The following is a 16,607-nucleotide window of genomic DNA, read 5'->3' as shown; positions in this document are numbered from 1 at the left end:
GTTATTCATACGTTACAGTGTCCTCATAGTATCACATTTCTTCCAGCTTTTGTCATTCCAGTTGAAAAGAGACCATTTGACATTCCAGAGATGGCTGCATGAAAGCATTTAAAATCTTTGAGAGAATACAGTGCGCCAGGGAGACTATTATTACAACGATTGGGAGGATAACACCAAGAGTTTGGAGTATGATCATTACCCCGCATCTCCATAAACCAAGCCACCTAACATTAAATAGATTAAAGAATGAGTGAGATGAAGAGTCTACTCGCTTGACTAAGTGGGCTTTTCATTAATCCCCTACAATTGAATTTTTATTACCTACATTTGATGTGTTTCCCCATAGGCCACAAGCATCAGAATGAAACATTCTTAATGCAACAAAGTAATTAACGTTTAAATCATAGCACATCTACTTTTTATTTGGGTGAGCACTTCTAAGTGACTTTTTCCTCACTAATCCATAGTATCCTCATTTAACACAAATGTGTATAAAGATTGTGCTTTAGTAAAAATTAATTGAAATCAAATAAGCAAATAATTTTAACAAAGCATCTAGTACAAAGTAAGAATTTAATACATGTGAACCACTCTAAGGGCCTGTGTTTTCCAAGTAAACCCACTAATTTCATACTTGGCAAATTTTGACTGTGTAAGACCTTTTGGGGGATTGAAACCTTAACTTATTTTCTCAGAGTCTGGCACACATACGTCAAAACTATTATCAGTTATCATTAAGAAAACCAATTTGTCCCTAAGACCACCACAGTAAAATCAACCTAATACACACCTACTACTATTATTACTATAATTTTCACTGTACTTGTGAAACGCTTGTATTTAGTTCAATATACAGGTGCCACTTTTAATAGAGGATACTAAGTAGCTTAACATGACATAAACATCCCCATTCTGAGAAAGAAGTGTCGGAGGAATGTATACTAATACTTGAAAGCCTTTTCTTTCTCTTTCTACCAGTACTCAAACAATTCTGAAGCAGTTATTTTAAAATCTGAGCTCATTATTTAGTACCCGCATGACTTGCTAGCCAAGTGCTGGCACTGAGCCTTACAATCAACATTTCCTTCTGGTTTCTGACAGGTAGTTCTAGTCTTCTGTACAGACTAAGGCAGCATGTCAAGAAAGGGGATTCATGTAGGACATTTTACCATAAAAAGGGAAACACACCAAAATATACATACGATCTTCAGTCTTTTTCCTCCCTATTCACTTTCCTGGCTAGTTCTCTCATATGCAAATCTTTTTGTTTGATTTGAAAGTGTATAACCTAATGTCTGTTCCTATTAGATATTTGAGGATGTAGTAATCAGAATCAAGGGCTTATTTTCTCACACATTACAAATGCATGGGTTATAGATTTAATCAGAAAAAAGAATACGCTTCAGAGTACATTGAAGGGAAATATATTCTGGAAGCTATCTGCAGGCTTTCACAACTTTTGCTGTCATCCAATGTTGGTAATTGAGCTGTAAAATGGCCAGAGTATGTAAGAGTAGGTTAGCTCCACCGGTAGATGTTCAAAATCACTGGAAGCTCATGGGCATATCATTAATCTAATTACTTCCTAACTCCTAAAGGATATCTGCCTTTCTACACATACTGTACACTTTATTTCACTTCTTCAGAAGTTCCTGTCAACCAAATATCAGCTACATAAAAATGTCAAGAAGACGGGAAGAGCCTAGCATTCTTTGTGCTTTTTTTCCCTTTTGCTTGGGCTTTCCCAGCTGTTCAGGTAATGAAATTTAACTGTATTCTTGCCTTCTTACAGAAAAATACCTAAGCTTGGGTAATTTATATAGAAAAGAGGTTAAATTGGTTCACAGTTCTCAGGTGTTACAGAAAGCATCATGCTGGTATCTGCCTGGTTTCTAGGGATTGCCTCAGGAAGCTTACAATCATGGTGGAAGGCAGAGGGGGAGCAGGCATGTCACGTGGCCAGAGTGGGATCAAGAGAGAGAGAGACAATGCGGGGAGAGTTGGCACACACTTCTAAATGACCAGATCTTGTGTGAACTCAGAGGGAGAGTTTGCTTATCATAAAGGGGATTGCCTAAGCCATTCATGAGGGATCTGAGCCCATAGTACAAATTCCTCCCACCAGGCCACACCTCCAACATTAGGCATTATAATGTAACATGAGATTTGGGTGGGGACAAATATACAAGCTATCTCAGATGGAAAAAGAAAAGACTGTAATCTGGAAATAAGGAGAAGCATGTGCAAAGAGCCTGAAGTGACAGGCATCATGGCTGTTTCCAGGAATTATATACAGTTAAGTATATTGAAAGATATTTGATTTCAAGAATATCTAAAGCTGGAAAAGAAAACAGTGTTCACTTTGTGAATGAATTTACATATAAGATGGAAGGTGGACTTTATTCCAAATCCTGTGTAAGATCATTGAAAATTTTAAAGTAGAAGAGTGCTGTGAACGAATATTTTCCTTTTAGAAAGATCATACTGGCAGCTATGAGCAAATTTCATCAGTAATAGGGTGAATGGAGGAAAGACAGAGAAATTAGAAAACTGCTATATCATCATAGGCAAAAGATAATGATATCAAAGAGGAGGCAGTGACAGTAGATTAGGAGAGAATGTTTGGAGACATACTAATAATGTATCTTTAAAACTAGGCTAGCGTGTTTATACAGAAGGCAAGAAAAGAAAAAAAAAAAACAGTCATAAAATGACTGGAAATTGATACTTTTAAACACAAATTTACAATAATGAAGAGAAAAGCAGAGGAGTTACATTGGAAGCCAGAAGGCGAGTGGATGTGTAGCAACTGCTTTAGCATCCCTTGGAAAGCTGAATCCTGATGTGGCAATTAGAAAAACCAAGATGCAGTGACATTTACATTGGAGTACACATATTTGACTTGCAGGACACCAAATTCTTCTGGCTTTTCTCTTCTCATTGCTACTCCTTCTCAGTCCCCTCTTGGAATTTTTCTTCATTTTCTTGACCTGAAAGCAATGGTGTATCTTGGAGTTTATTCTTAGACCGCTCTCTGTTGTATTTACATTCTCTTCTTTGGTGTTGTCGTCTAGCCCCATGACTTTAAGTATTGCCTCATTGTCAAATGGATGGTAACAATAACTTCCTGCTATTTAGGTGAACGACTTCAATTTTGGGGGGCTTCTATCTCTTTCTCTTATTCTTCATCCAATGAGGGAGGCTCCGTGGGTGTGGGACCCTCCAGGCCAGGTGTGAGATATTATCTCCTGGTGTGCCATTTGCTAAGACCCTTGGTAAAGCACAGTATTAGGGTGGGAGTTACCTGATTTTCCAGGTGTTGTGTGTCTCACTTTCCCTTGGCTAGGAAAAGGAATTCCCTTCTCCCTTGTGCTTCCCAGGTGAGGCGATGCCTTACCCTGCTTCAGCTCTCACTGGTCAGGCTGCACCCGTGGTCTATCAATTTTGTTGATCTTTTCAAAAACCAGTTCCTGGATTCATTGATGTTTTGCAGGGTTTTTTTGTGTCTCTATCTCCTTTAGTTCTGCTCTTATCTTAGTTATATCTTGCCTTCTGCTAGCTTTCAAATGTGTTTGCTCTTGCTTCTCTAATTCTTTTAATTGTGATGTTAGGGTGTCAATTTTAGATCTTTGCTGCTTTCTCTTGTGGGCATTTAGTGCTATAAATTTCCCTCTACACACTGCTTTAAATGTGTCCCAGAGATTCTGGTATGTTGTATCTTTGTTCTCATTGGTTTCAAAGAACATCTTTATTTTTGCCTTCATTTCGTTATATACCCAGTAGTCATTCAGGAGCAGGTTGTTCAGTTTCCATGTAGTTGAGTGGTTTTGAGTGAGTTTCTTAATCCTGAGTGAGTTTGCTCGTTAGTTGATGCAGTTTCTTCCTAGCATCGATGGTCTTTACATTTTGGCATGTTTTTGCAGTGGCTGGTACCAGGTGTTCCTTTCCATCTTCAGTGCTTCCTTCAGGATCTCTTGTAGGGCAGGCCTGGTGGTGACAAAATCACTAAGCATTTGCTTGTCTGTAAAGGATTTTATTTCTCCTTCACTTATGAAACTTAGTTTGGCTGGATATGAAATTCTGGGTTGAAAATTCTTTTCTTTAAGAATGTTCAATATTGGTCCCCACTCTCTTCTGGCTTGGAGAGTTTCTGCTGAGAGATCTGCTGTTAGTCTGATGGGCTTCCCTTTGTGGGTAACCCGACATTTCTCTCTGGCTGCCCTTGACATTTTTTCCTCATTTCAACTTCATTAAATCTGACCATTATATGTCCTGGAGTTGCTCTTCTCAACTCTTTTAGTTTTATCATTGTGGATATCTTCGAGGAGTATCTTTGTGGTGTTCTCTCTATTTCCTGAATTCAAATGTTGGGCTGCCTTGCTAGGTTGGGGATGTTCTCCTGGATAATATCCTGCAGAGTGTTTTCCAACTTGGTTCCATTCTCCCCTATCACTTTCAGTACACCAGTCAGACATAGATTTGGTCTTTTCACATAGTCCCATATTTCTTGGAGGGTTTGTTCATTTCCTTTTACTCTTTTTTCCCTACACTTCTCTTCTTGCTTCATTTCATTCATTTGATCTTCAATCACTGATACGCTTTCTTCCAGTTGATCAAGTCAGTTACTGAAGTTTGTGCATTTGTCACGTAGTTCTTGTGTCATGGTTTTCATTTCTATCAGTTCTTTTAAGTTCTCTCTGCATTGTTTATTCTAGTTATCCATTCATGCATTCTTTTTTCAAGGTTTTTAGTTTCTTTGTACTGGTTATGTTGTTCCTCCTTTAGCTCTAAGAAGTTTGATCGACTGAAGCCTTCTTCTCTCAACTCGTCGAAGTCATCCTCCATCCAGTTTTGTTCCATTGCTGGCAATGAGCTGGATTCCTTTGGAGGGGCAGATGCACTCTGATTGTTTGAATTTCCAGCTTTTCTGAACTGCTTTTTCCCCATCTTTGTGGTTTTATCTGCCTCTGGTCTTTGATGATGGTGACGTACTGATGGGGTTTTGGTGTGGGTGTCCTTTCTGTTTGTTAGTTTTCCTTCTAACAGTCAGGGCCCTCAGCTGCAGGTCTGTTGGAGTTTGCTTCCTTCTAACAGTCAGGGCCCTCAGCTGCAGGTCTGTTGGAGTTTGCTTGAGGTCCACTCCAGATCCTGTTTGCCTGGGTATCAGCAGCGGAGGCTGCAGAAGATAGAATATTGTTGAACAGCAAGTGTTGCTGTCTGATTCTTGCTCTGGAAGCTTTGTCTCAGGGTGTACCCAGCCATGTGACGTGTGATGTGTCAGTCTGCACCTAGTGGGGGATGTCCCCCAGTTAGGCTACTCAGGCATCAGAGACCCACTTGCGCAGGCAGTCTGTCCATTCTCAGATGCCAACCTCCGTTTTGGGAGAACAACTGCTCTCTTTAAAGCTGTCAGACAGGGACTTTTACATCTGCAGAGGTTTCTGTAGCTTTTTGTTTAGCTATGCCCTGTCCCTAGAGGTGGAGTCTACAGAGGCAGGCAGGCCTCCTCGAGCTGTGGTGAGCTCCACTCAATTCGAGCTTCCTGGTGGCTTTGTTTATCTACTTAAGCCTCAGCAATGGTGGGCACCCCTCTCCCTGCCTCGCTGCCCCCTTGCAGTTAGATCTCCAACTGCTGTGCTAGCAATGAGGGAGGCTCCGTGGGTGTAGGACCCTCCAGGCCAGGTGTGAGATATTATCTCCTGATGTGCCATTTGCTAAGACCCTTGGTAAAGCGCAGTATTAGGGTGAGAGTTACCTGATTTTCCAGGTGTTGTGTGTCTCACTTTCCCTTGGCTAGGAAAAGGAATTCCCTTCTCCCTTACGCTTCCCAGGTGAGGCGATGCCTTGCCCTGCTTCAGCTCTCACTGGTTGGGCTGCACCCGCGGACCAGCATCAACAATCCAACACGCCCCAGTGAGATGAACCCAGTACCTCAGTTGAAAATGCAGAAATCACCCCTCTTCTGTGTCGCTCACGCTGGGAGCTAGAGGCTGGCGCTGTTCCCATTCAGTTATCTTGGGCACCACCCATTATTCTTCAATGAGCAAAACATAATCCCTTTTCTCAATTGTCATGGCACAATTTTTGACCAATTTACCCTATTATAGACTACATTTATCATTTACTATATTCTCACCTAGTTTTTGTCTTAGAGCAATCACATCTTATATTTTGAAATGGACCAATTCCAATTGACAAATAAATTGGGATACAGTTAAGAATGAAGAAAGGAATAAATATTTGGTAGTCAATAAAAGTTTCTGTTTTATTCTGCCCTTCGACAACCAATATTTAATCTGATTGCTTGTATTACACATGCATTTCTACAAATGGTAGCATACATATCTCTATTTACTCACCCACTTGCTTAACTTCAAAGTTGGAGTAGGTTATGGCATTAAGCTCAATTTTCAACATCTCTAGATTATATTAAGGTCTTTAAAACAGAACCGGGTGTGGATTTTTTTTCACATGCCGAACCACAATGAAAAGACAAGTGATATTCCCTTAATAGCCCAGTATATAGAGCTGTCAGGAACTTAAAGTGTAACTACTACCAAAGCCCTCATTCTGGACAGTAGAGAAAGGAAAACAGGTAATCACTGATTCATGGCACTTATTTTACTGAATAGGAATAATAAAGACTAACTGCCTTAAAAGTGGAGTCTTTTCCTGGGTTTTCTGAAAAAAATCCTCTTCCATGGAAATCCATGGGCACTGGTTATGCCTTCTTGGAGAATTTTTGTTGCCTATTTTCCTCCATGGATACATCTGAATTTAATAATGAGGAGGGTCAGTGTGAGATCAAACTACAGGGGACTACAGGAAAGAGTAGATAGGGAGGCTACATTCATTAAGAGAATTAATTTTCAGGCTGAGGCATTTTAACCCCTGCATTTAATGTGGTTGCACAAAGTTACATAGAGTACTATCGCTCACTACTATTAGACTCTCTGGCTACTTTAAGAGTTTATTTTGCTATATTTACTATTATATCTCTATCAAAAGAAATCAGGGCATGTATCATATGCTATTTAAAGTTATCCATCACATGTGTGTCATATAAAAATGTTCTGGTACATGCTCTTAAATTCCTAGTATCAAGAACTAAATAATCTCGAGGTATAGTTTTTCCAGCACAAAATAAAGTGCAGTGACATTTATCCCAGTCTGCATACTCTTTGATGATATGCAGCCCAAGGTTGCATTTTTGTTTACTACATCACCGTATTTCTACTTCTGTTGAGTATATTGTCAAATGAAATCAGAGAAACGGTCATATGTGCTGTAATGAACAATGCATCACCAACACCCTTACTTAGATAATTAGAACCTATACAAATTATCTTATCTTATTATTTGATTTCATCTCATTATATTCTGCTCATATTTCATACAGCATGCAGTTACTGAGTGCTTTCTCTAATTGGGAAATATTAGGAAATGTGGGGAAAACGTCAAGTAAAGAAATTTCAAGGTTCAAGATTGTGATTTGAATACACATATTATTTTTCCTATTAGATTTAAATTATTAAAAAACATAAAAATAAACAAATCATAAGGTAAGAGATTTGGAAAACATATAATTTTCTTATATCAATGGTCCAGTAACATAAAGGGACTGCTGTACAATATAAAAACTTCTAATTATTAATTACTTGAAACCCAAGTGACCTTCTCTCACATTTTCATCTCATATAATGCTAAAACAAGGCAGCCAATTACACTGTAAATGAAATGGATTGTATTTGAATTAGTTGAGAACATTTACTCCGAGACTTTCAAAAAGAAGAAAATAAAAATTCTAATATAAGATAGGATATTAAATTTAAGGTCAGAAAGAAATTTCATACGTAGAGTAAAAAAATTAGAGCTTATATAATGTTGGTATTTGTGTTATACTATATAAAGCTTAGCCATATAAAATGTAAATTGCCATTCTGCATTTTTAGCCAAGTGTAAAATTAACACCAGATATACATAAACAGGTAATATGGTAACTATGTTAAGTAAGATTACAATTATTATAAGGTAATTTTGGCACAATTATAAATAAGAACCCATGAAATTCAGTTTAAGACAAATTACAACATTCAAATCCCACTATTTACTGAAGAATAACATAAAATGAAAATAGTATTGAAGCTCAAGCCTGTAATCCCAGCACTTTGGGAGGCCGAGACGGGCGGATCACGAGGTCAGGAGATCGAGACCATCCTGGCTGATACGGTGAAACCCTGTCTCTACTAAAAAATACACACACAAAAAAAAACTAGCCGGGCGACGAGGCGGGTGCCTGTAGTCCCAGCTACTTGGGAGGCTGAGGCAGGAGAATGGCGTAAACCCGGGAGGTGGAGCTTGCAGGGAGCTGAGATCCGGCCACTGCACTCCAGCCTGGGTGACAGAGCCAGACTCCGTCTAAAAAAAAAAAAAAAAAAAAAAAAGAAAAAAATAGTATTGAAATGATTGTACCTCAAATACATATTCTTCTCTTTTTGAGTTATCTCAAATTACTGATGAGGGTCTAGTAACACATCCTATTCTTTTCCTTACCTTAGTCTTGTATACCATTTTATATTGTTGATATTCCTCACTTAAATTATTTTCTCCCTTGGTTTCATGGGCATTATTACTTCCTTATTCTGCCTAATATCTGTGAGCATTCTATATTTTTCTTCTCCATGGACTGCTCTCTTTCTTTATCTTCACATGAAATATTGGTGGTACTTTAAGGTCTATTATGATATGCAGTGTGTTCTTATTCAACACACATTCTGTGCTTGACGCCATGGGCCACCATAGTTTCAAATACCAGCTAAGATGTTGGTACCTCTCAGAACTGCCTCTCCAGATGTCATGTCTTTCCTAATAAATATATCCAGCTGCTTATTGATAGCTCTATTTGAATACTTCATATTTTAGATTTAACAAATACCATATTGAATTAGTGATCTCTACATCAAACTTGTTGCTCCTTTTATATTTTGTATATTAATAAATGTTACAATTATCCATCTAGTCACCCAAGTCAGAAATTGGCTTTCTCCATTTTCTTTATTGTCAATATGTAACTAAGCATCAGACTCTCTGTAGTTTAGTTTCTTAGAATTTCCTAAATGATTTGTTACTTTCTTCTTTCCTTAACCATGGTCTGTCACTATCTCATGCCGAAGGCATTACAAAGTTTTTCAAATTGATGTCCAGGACTGCAGTTTTGCTCTCCTCTAATCTATTCTCCACACTGATATTTGAGTAATATTTTCTAAACTTGAATTATGCTTATTTTATTTTCTCACGTAAAGTTAATCGTTATTGCTCACATCCAGTGGTCTCAAATTTACCGTATGCATGAATTCCTTGGAATTATATTTCAATTTATGTATATACCATATTTTCTTTATCCATTCATCTCTCCATGAATATTTGCGTTGCGTCTACATTTTGTCCAATGTGAATAAAGCTGCTATGATCACTGGGGACTTGTTTAAAATGCAGGCTGTTCAGTTCCCAGTACCAAAGACTGAATTATTAAGAGTGTAGTGGGGCCCAGGGCCAGGCTAGAGTGCAGTGGCATGGTCTCTGCTCACTGCAAGCTCCACCTCCTGGGTTCACGCCATTCTCCTGCCTCAGCCTCCCCAGTAGCTGGGACTACAGGTGCCCGCCCCTACGCCCGGCTAATTTTTTGTATTTTTAGTAGAGACGGGGTTTCACTGTGTTCGCCAGGATGATCTCGATCTCCTGACCTCATGATCTGCCCCCCTCGGCCTCCCAAAGTGCTGAGATTACAGGTGTGAGCCACCCTGCCCAGCCAACAAGCCCCACTCTCGACAATTTCTACATAAATGGAGCTCAGCTCAAACACTGAGAAAAATTAAAATAAAGATTAAAAGCCAAATATCTTGAGATGACGTTCAGTGAGGTATCTTCCGATTGTTGATGCTCATGTAATACCATTACTTGATACATAAGGTTTCTTTTTTTAAACTATTTTTTATTGTGGTAAAAGACACCTCATATGAACTCTACCCTCTTAGCAAATTTTTAAGCATACAGTACAGTATCATTAACTATATGCACATTTGTTTTACAACCGATGTCAAGAATATTTTCATTTTGAATGACTGAAACTCTGTACTCGCTACACAGAAACTGCCCATTTCCCACTTCCCTCAGCCCCTGGCAACCATCATTCTACTGCTTCTATGAGTTTGAATATTTAAGATCCCTCAAACAAGTAGAACCATATAATATTTGTCTGTGACTAGCTTATTTCCCCTAGGATAATGTTCCTCCAGGTTCATTCATATTATAGCATATGACAGATTTTCCATTTATATGGTTCAATAATACCCCATCTGTGCGGGGTGTGTGTGTATATATATATTCCTTATACATTAATCTGTGTATAAAAATTTAGGTTCTTTCCACCTCTTGTCTATTTTGAATAAGGCTGCAATGAACATAAAGTGTAAATATCACTGAGATCCCTCTTTGAATTATTTTAGATAAATATCCAGAGTTAAGATGACTGGATTATATGGTAGTTCTATTTCTAATTTTTTGAGAGAACTACATAGTATTTCCCACACCGAATATTCCATTTTACATTTTCATCAGCAGTGCACGAGGGTCCAAATTTCCCTACATCCTCATCAACACTCGTAATTTTCTGCTTTTGTGAAAATGGCCATCCTAACAGGTTTAAGGTGATATATTTCATTGCAACTTTGGAGGATTTTGTTTATACTTTTATACTGGTGAATATATATAACATACATTTTACCATTTTAACCATTTTTAATTGCTCAATTCAGTAGAATCAAATACATTTATAATATTCTGCAACCATCACCACTATCCATGTCCGGAACTTTTTTCATCTTCACAAACCAAATCTTAATTCCCATAAACATTGCCCATTCTCCCTTTACCCTTGTTCTTGCAACCACCATTCTACTTTCTGTCATCACAAATTAGGCTATACTAGGAACTGAATATAAGTAAAATTATACAGTATTTGTCTTTTTCTGACTGGCTTATTTAAGTTACCACAACACCGTTAGTGTTATTCCATGTTGTAGCATGTGTCATAATTTTCTTCATTTTTCAAGGCTGAAAATACTCCAGTGAATTTATATACCAAATTTTCTTCATCAATTCATCTCTCCATGGATTTTTGCAATGCTTCGACACTTTGGTATTGTGAATAAAGCTGCTCTGAATATTGAGGAAAAAATACAATCTTTTTGAGTCTCTGCTTTCTTTTTGTCATATACACAAAAGTAAAATCTGTACAGAATTACAGTTTAATAGGTGGAATATATTGTATGTATGCTTATGGTAATTCTATGTTTAATAGAATTAAACATATGGTATTTTAATATAATTAAAATATGGTAATTTTATGTTTAAGTTGTTGAGGAGCTGTCATAATGTTTTCCATAAAGATTGTACCCTTGGTGTGCGCCTGTAGTCCCAGCTACTCGGGAGGCTGAGGCAGGAGAATCATTTGAACCCTGGATGTGGAGGTTGCAGTGAACTGTGATTGCACCACTGCACTCCAGCCTGAGTGACAGAGCAAGGCTCTGTCTCAAATAAAGAAAGAAAGATTGTACTATTGTAAATTCCCACCAGCAATGCACAAGTGTTTCAATTTTTCCACTACCCTGCCAACATGTTATTTTCTATGTTTTCTGAAAGAGTATTTTAATTGACAATTTTTCTACATATTTATGGAATACAGTGTAATATTTTGTTACATGTATACAATGTGTAGTGATCAAATCAGTGATTAGCATATCAATAATCTCAAATATCATTTCTTCATGGTAGGATCATTCAAAATTCTATTTTCTAGCTATTAGAAAATATACAATAAATTAATGTTAACTATAGTGACTCTGCAGTGGTATAGAGCTCTAAAACTTATTCCTTCTTCTTCTTTTTTTTTTTTTTTTTTTTTGGCTATTTTACCAGTTTTTACAATTCACATGTCATATAACCCAACAATTTAAAACTTACAATTCAGCCAGGCATGGTGGCTCATGCCTGTAATTCTAGAACTTTGGGAGGCCGAGGCAGGTGGAGCACCTGAGGTCAGGAGTTCGAGACCAGCCCGGCCAACATGGTGAAACCCCGTCTCTACTAAAAAATACAAAAATTAGCCAGGCGTGATGGTGCACGCCTGTAATCCCAGCTACTCGGGAGGTTGAGGCACAAGAATCACTTTAACCCAGGAGGCAGAGGGAGGCAGAGGTTGTGGTGAGCTGAGATCGTGCCATGGCACTCCAACCTGGGCAACAGAGTGAGACTCCATCTCAATAAATAAATAAACAAACAAACAAACAAATAAATAAATAACTGCCTCAGTTTCAGAACTTGTTATTGGTCTATTCAAGGACGTCTTCCTGGTTTATTCTTTGGAGGGTGTATGTGTGCAAGAATTTATCCATTTCTTCCCCATTTTCTAGTTTATTTATGTAGAGGTGTTCATAGTATTTTCTCATGGTAGTTTGTATTTCTATGGGATCGGTGGTTATATCCCCTTTATCATTTTTTATTGTGTCTATTTGATTATTTCTCTTATTAGTCTGGCTAGTGGTCTATCTATTTTGTTAATCTTTTCAAAAAACCACCTCCTGGATTCATTGATTTTTTTAAGTGTTTTTTGGGTCTCTATTTTCTTCAGTTCTGCTCTGATCTTAGCTCTTTCTTGTCTTCTGCTAGATTTTGAATTTGTTTGCTCTTGCTTCTCTAGTTCTTTTAATTGTGATGTTAGGGTATCGATTTCAGATCTTTTCCTGCTTTCTGATATCAGCATTTAGCGTTATAAGTTCCCCTCTTAACACTGCTTTAGCTGTGTCCCAGAGATTCTGGTACTTTGTGTCTTTGTTCTCATTGGTTTCAAATAACTTTATTTCTGCCTTTATTTCAGCCTTTATTTCATTATTTACTCAATATTCATTCAGGAGCAAGTTGTTCAGTTTCCATGTAGTTGTGCAGTTCTGAGTGAGTTTCTTAATCCTCAGTTCTAATTTGATTGCACTATGGTCTGAGAGACTGTTATGATTTCCACTCTTTTGCATTTGCTGAAAAGTGTTTTACTTCCAATTATGTGGTTGACTTTAGGATAAGTGCTATGTAGTGCTGAGAAGAATGTATATTATTTTGATTTGGGGTGGAGAAGTCTGTAGATGTCTATTAGGTCCACTTGGTCCAGATTATTTGGGTTTTCTATCTTTTTTCTCACTTAGTTTAGCAAATGGTTTGTTACATTTATCATTAAAAAATGTGCTTTATTTATGTTTTGTATTTATTTTTCAAATTTATATTTCATTTATTTCTGCTCTCATATTCAATGTTTCTTTCATTTTACTAATTTTGGGTTTGGTCTGTTCTTGCATTTGTATTTCCTTGAGGGTCATGGTTAGGTTTGTCTGCTTAATATTGTCCCATGAGTCTTACAGGCTTTCTTCACTCCTTTTTACTTTATTTTTCACCTGACTGGGATATTTCAAAAGACATATTTTTCAAATTCAGACATTATTTTTTCTGCTTTATCTAGTCTATTCATGCTCTTTATTGTATTTTTTATTTTATGTATTGAATTATTTAGCTTTAAGATTTCTGTTGGGTCTTTCTTATGATTTGTATCTCTTTGTATAAATTCTCATTCATGTCATGAATTATTTACCTGGTTTCAATGAATTGTATTCTCTTGTATCTCACAGAGTTTCCTTAAGATCATTATTTTGCATTGCCTTTCAAGTATTTTATACGTACCTTGTTTTGAAGTGTCTGTTACTGGAAAGTGGTGATACTTCTTTAGAGATGTTATGTTTTCTTACTTTTTTATATTTCTTTTGTAACTATGTTGATATCTGCACACTTGATGAAGCATTTGTCTCTTTCAGTTTTATGGAGTAACTTTCACAGGAAAAGACATTTTCCTGTAAATTTGTTCTATAGTGTCAGTTGGGTAGGGTGCTTTGGCTTTAATTCTGGGTATTCACAGTAGGGTAGTCTGTATGATTTCTTTGGCTTTAACCAATGTCAGCAGTGTCTACGGGTGTCTCAATTGCTTAGACTGTGGGTATTTGTGAAGACAGTGGTGTGGCTTTGCTGAGGGTGGGGCACTCCAGGCAAGCCAGACAGTAGGTCTTGGTGGGTAGGCAATCACCAAGTGTGTGCGTTTGGTGGCTCTACCAGTCATTACAATTTTTATTTGCATTTCCCTGGTGATTAGGGTCTTAGTCCATTTGGACTGGTATACAAAATATCACAAACTGGTTAGCTTATAAACATTATAAATTAATTATTTATTGTTCTGGAGACTGTAGTTTGAGATCCAAGTGCCAACATGGTCAGGTCCTGGTTATGGCCCTCTTTTGGGTTATAGACTGCTGACTTCTCTCTGTCTTTACAAGGAAGAAAGGGTGAGTCGTTTCTCTCAGGACTCTTTATAAGGGCACTAATCTCATTCATGAGGGTTTCACCCCCATGACCTAATCACCTCCTAAAGTTCCCACTTCCTAATACCATCAATTTGAGTGGGAGAATTTTAACATATGAACTTTAGGGAGAAATAAACATTCAGACCCTAGGAATTAGTAATGTTTAGCATCTTTTTATAAACTTGATCATTTACACATTCTTTCTGAAGAAATAACTATCCTAGTACTTTGCTCATTTTAAATGGGATTTTTTGTTTTTTGCTATTGATTTTTAGGAGTTTTTGTATTTTGCATATTAATCTTTTATCAAATACATCACACACAAATATTATCTCCCATTGTGTTCATTGCCTTTTCACTCTGCTGCTTATTTTTTATGCTATAGGGAGCTTTTTGGTTTGATATAGTCCCAGTTTTAAAAAAAATTTTTCTGCCTGTACTTTTTGTGTTAGATCCAGGAAATTCATTGTCAAGGCCAGTATTATAAAGATTTTTATCTATGTTTTTATTTCACAGATTATAATAATGTCCCAGCTTTTTTTAAGTGGCTATCCAGTATCCCAGCACCATTTGTTTAAGAGATATCTTTTCACCATTGTGTAGTTTTGGCACCTCTGTTGAAAATCATTTTATAGTATATCCAGGGATTTAGTTTGGACCTCTTTATTTCAATTATCAAGTGTCTGTCTTTATGCCAACATCATATGGTCTTGATTCCTACTGATTTGTAATTTTTTTTTAATCAGAAAGTTTGAAACCCTCAGTTATGGTCTTCTTTCTCAAAATTGTTTTGATTATTTAGTAACCTTTGTAGTTCCACATGAATTATTATTTTTTGTATTTTTGTGAAAAACAAATGAATCCTATTGAAAAACATTAGGATTTTAATAGAATTTGCATTGAATCTATAGATTGCTTTTGGTAGTATAAGGCATTTTAACAACATTAATTCTTCTAACCCATGAACATAGGATGACTTTTCATTCATTTGTGTCTTCTTTAGTTTTCTTCAGCAGTATTTCATAGTTTTCACTGTACAAATCTTTCACCTCCTTGGTTAAATTTACTTCTAGGTTTTTATTCTTGTTGGGGTTGGTGTAAATTGGATTCTTTTCTTAATTTTATTTACCTATTTTTGTTGCTAGTATACACAAATGTAACTACTTTTTGTAAGTTGATTTTATATTCTGCACAGTTTCTGAATTTATTAGTTTTTACAAGTTTTATGTGGAATTTTAGAATTTTCCATATATAAGATCATGTCATCTTTGAACACAGATAATTTTACTTTTTTCGTTTTGATGTAAATGCCTTTATTTATTTTTCTTGCCAATTGCTCTAGCTAGACTTCATATTATTCTGCTGAATTGAAGTGACAAATACGGACATCCTTTGGTTGCTATTCCTTTGTTCCTGATCATAAGGAAAAACTTTCAGTCTTTCACCAGTAAGTATAATATTAGTTGTGAATTTTTAATAAATAGCCTTTATTGTGTTGAGAAATTTTCTTTTTTCCTATATTGTTAGTATTTAACTTAAATGGCTTTTGTGTTTTATCAAATGCTTTTTCTGAATCTATTAAAATGATCATGTGATCTTCATCCTTCTTTCTTCTAATACGTTGTATTACATTGTTTGATTTTCATATGTTGAAACATTTTTGTATCCCAATGATACATTTTGCTTGATCATGGTGTAGAATCCTTTTAATATGCTGTTGAATTTGGTTTTCTAGAATTTTTATATCCATGTTCATTAGAGATATTGGATTGTAGTTTCTCTTTCTTATAGTGTCTTTGTCTTTGGCATCAGGGCAATACTGACTTTATCAACTGAGTTTAGATGACTTCCATCTTTTTCAAATTTGTGGAAGAGTTTAAAAGGATTGTTGTTAATTCTTTAAATATTAGGTGGAATTCACCAGTGAAGCCATGTTGTCCTAGGCTCTTTCTTGTTGGGAGTGTTCTGATTAATGATTCAATCTTCTTCCAGTTCAGACTAGTTTTTCATGGTTTAGTCATTGTGGTTTGTATAATTTCTAGAGATATATGTATTTCTTCTAGGCTGTCAAATTTGTTGTTGTATAATGCTTTGTAGTAGTTTCTTAGGATCTTTTTTTTTTTTTTTTCCTTTCGGGATTAGTTGTCTCCTATC

The 16,607-nt window shown here is 36.5% G+C and overlaps 1 long non-coding RNA gene across 1 annotated transcript in view; it reads left to right on the top strand.

Moving 5' to 3' along the window:
- Positions 1–15,769: 15,769 nt before the first annotated feature.
- Positions 15,770–16,607, top strand: part of LOC105488001 (uncharacterized) — a 31,611-nt gene continuing 30,773 nt past the window's right edge. The window contains exon 1 of the long non-coding RNA XR_011618223.1: positions 15,770–15,900. This is a non-coding gene — a long non-coding RNA (uncharacterized lncRNA). The remainder of the gene's footprint in view (positions 15,901–16,607) is intronic.

The sequence above is a fragment of the Macaca nemestrina genome, chromosome X, assembly GCF_043159975.1.
Source record: "Macaca nemestrina isolate mMacNem1 chromosome X, mMacNem.hap1, whole genome shotgun sequence".
NCBI lineage: Eukaryota > Metazoa > Chordata > Mammalia > Primates > Cercopithecidae > Macaca > Macaca nemestrina.
This window is presented reverse-complemented; position numbering and strand designations above follow the sequence as displayed.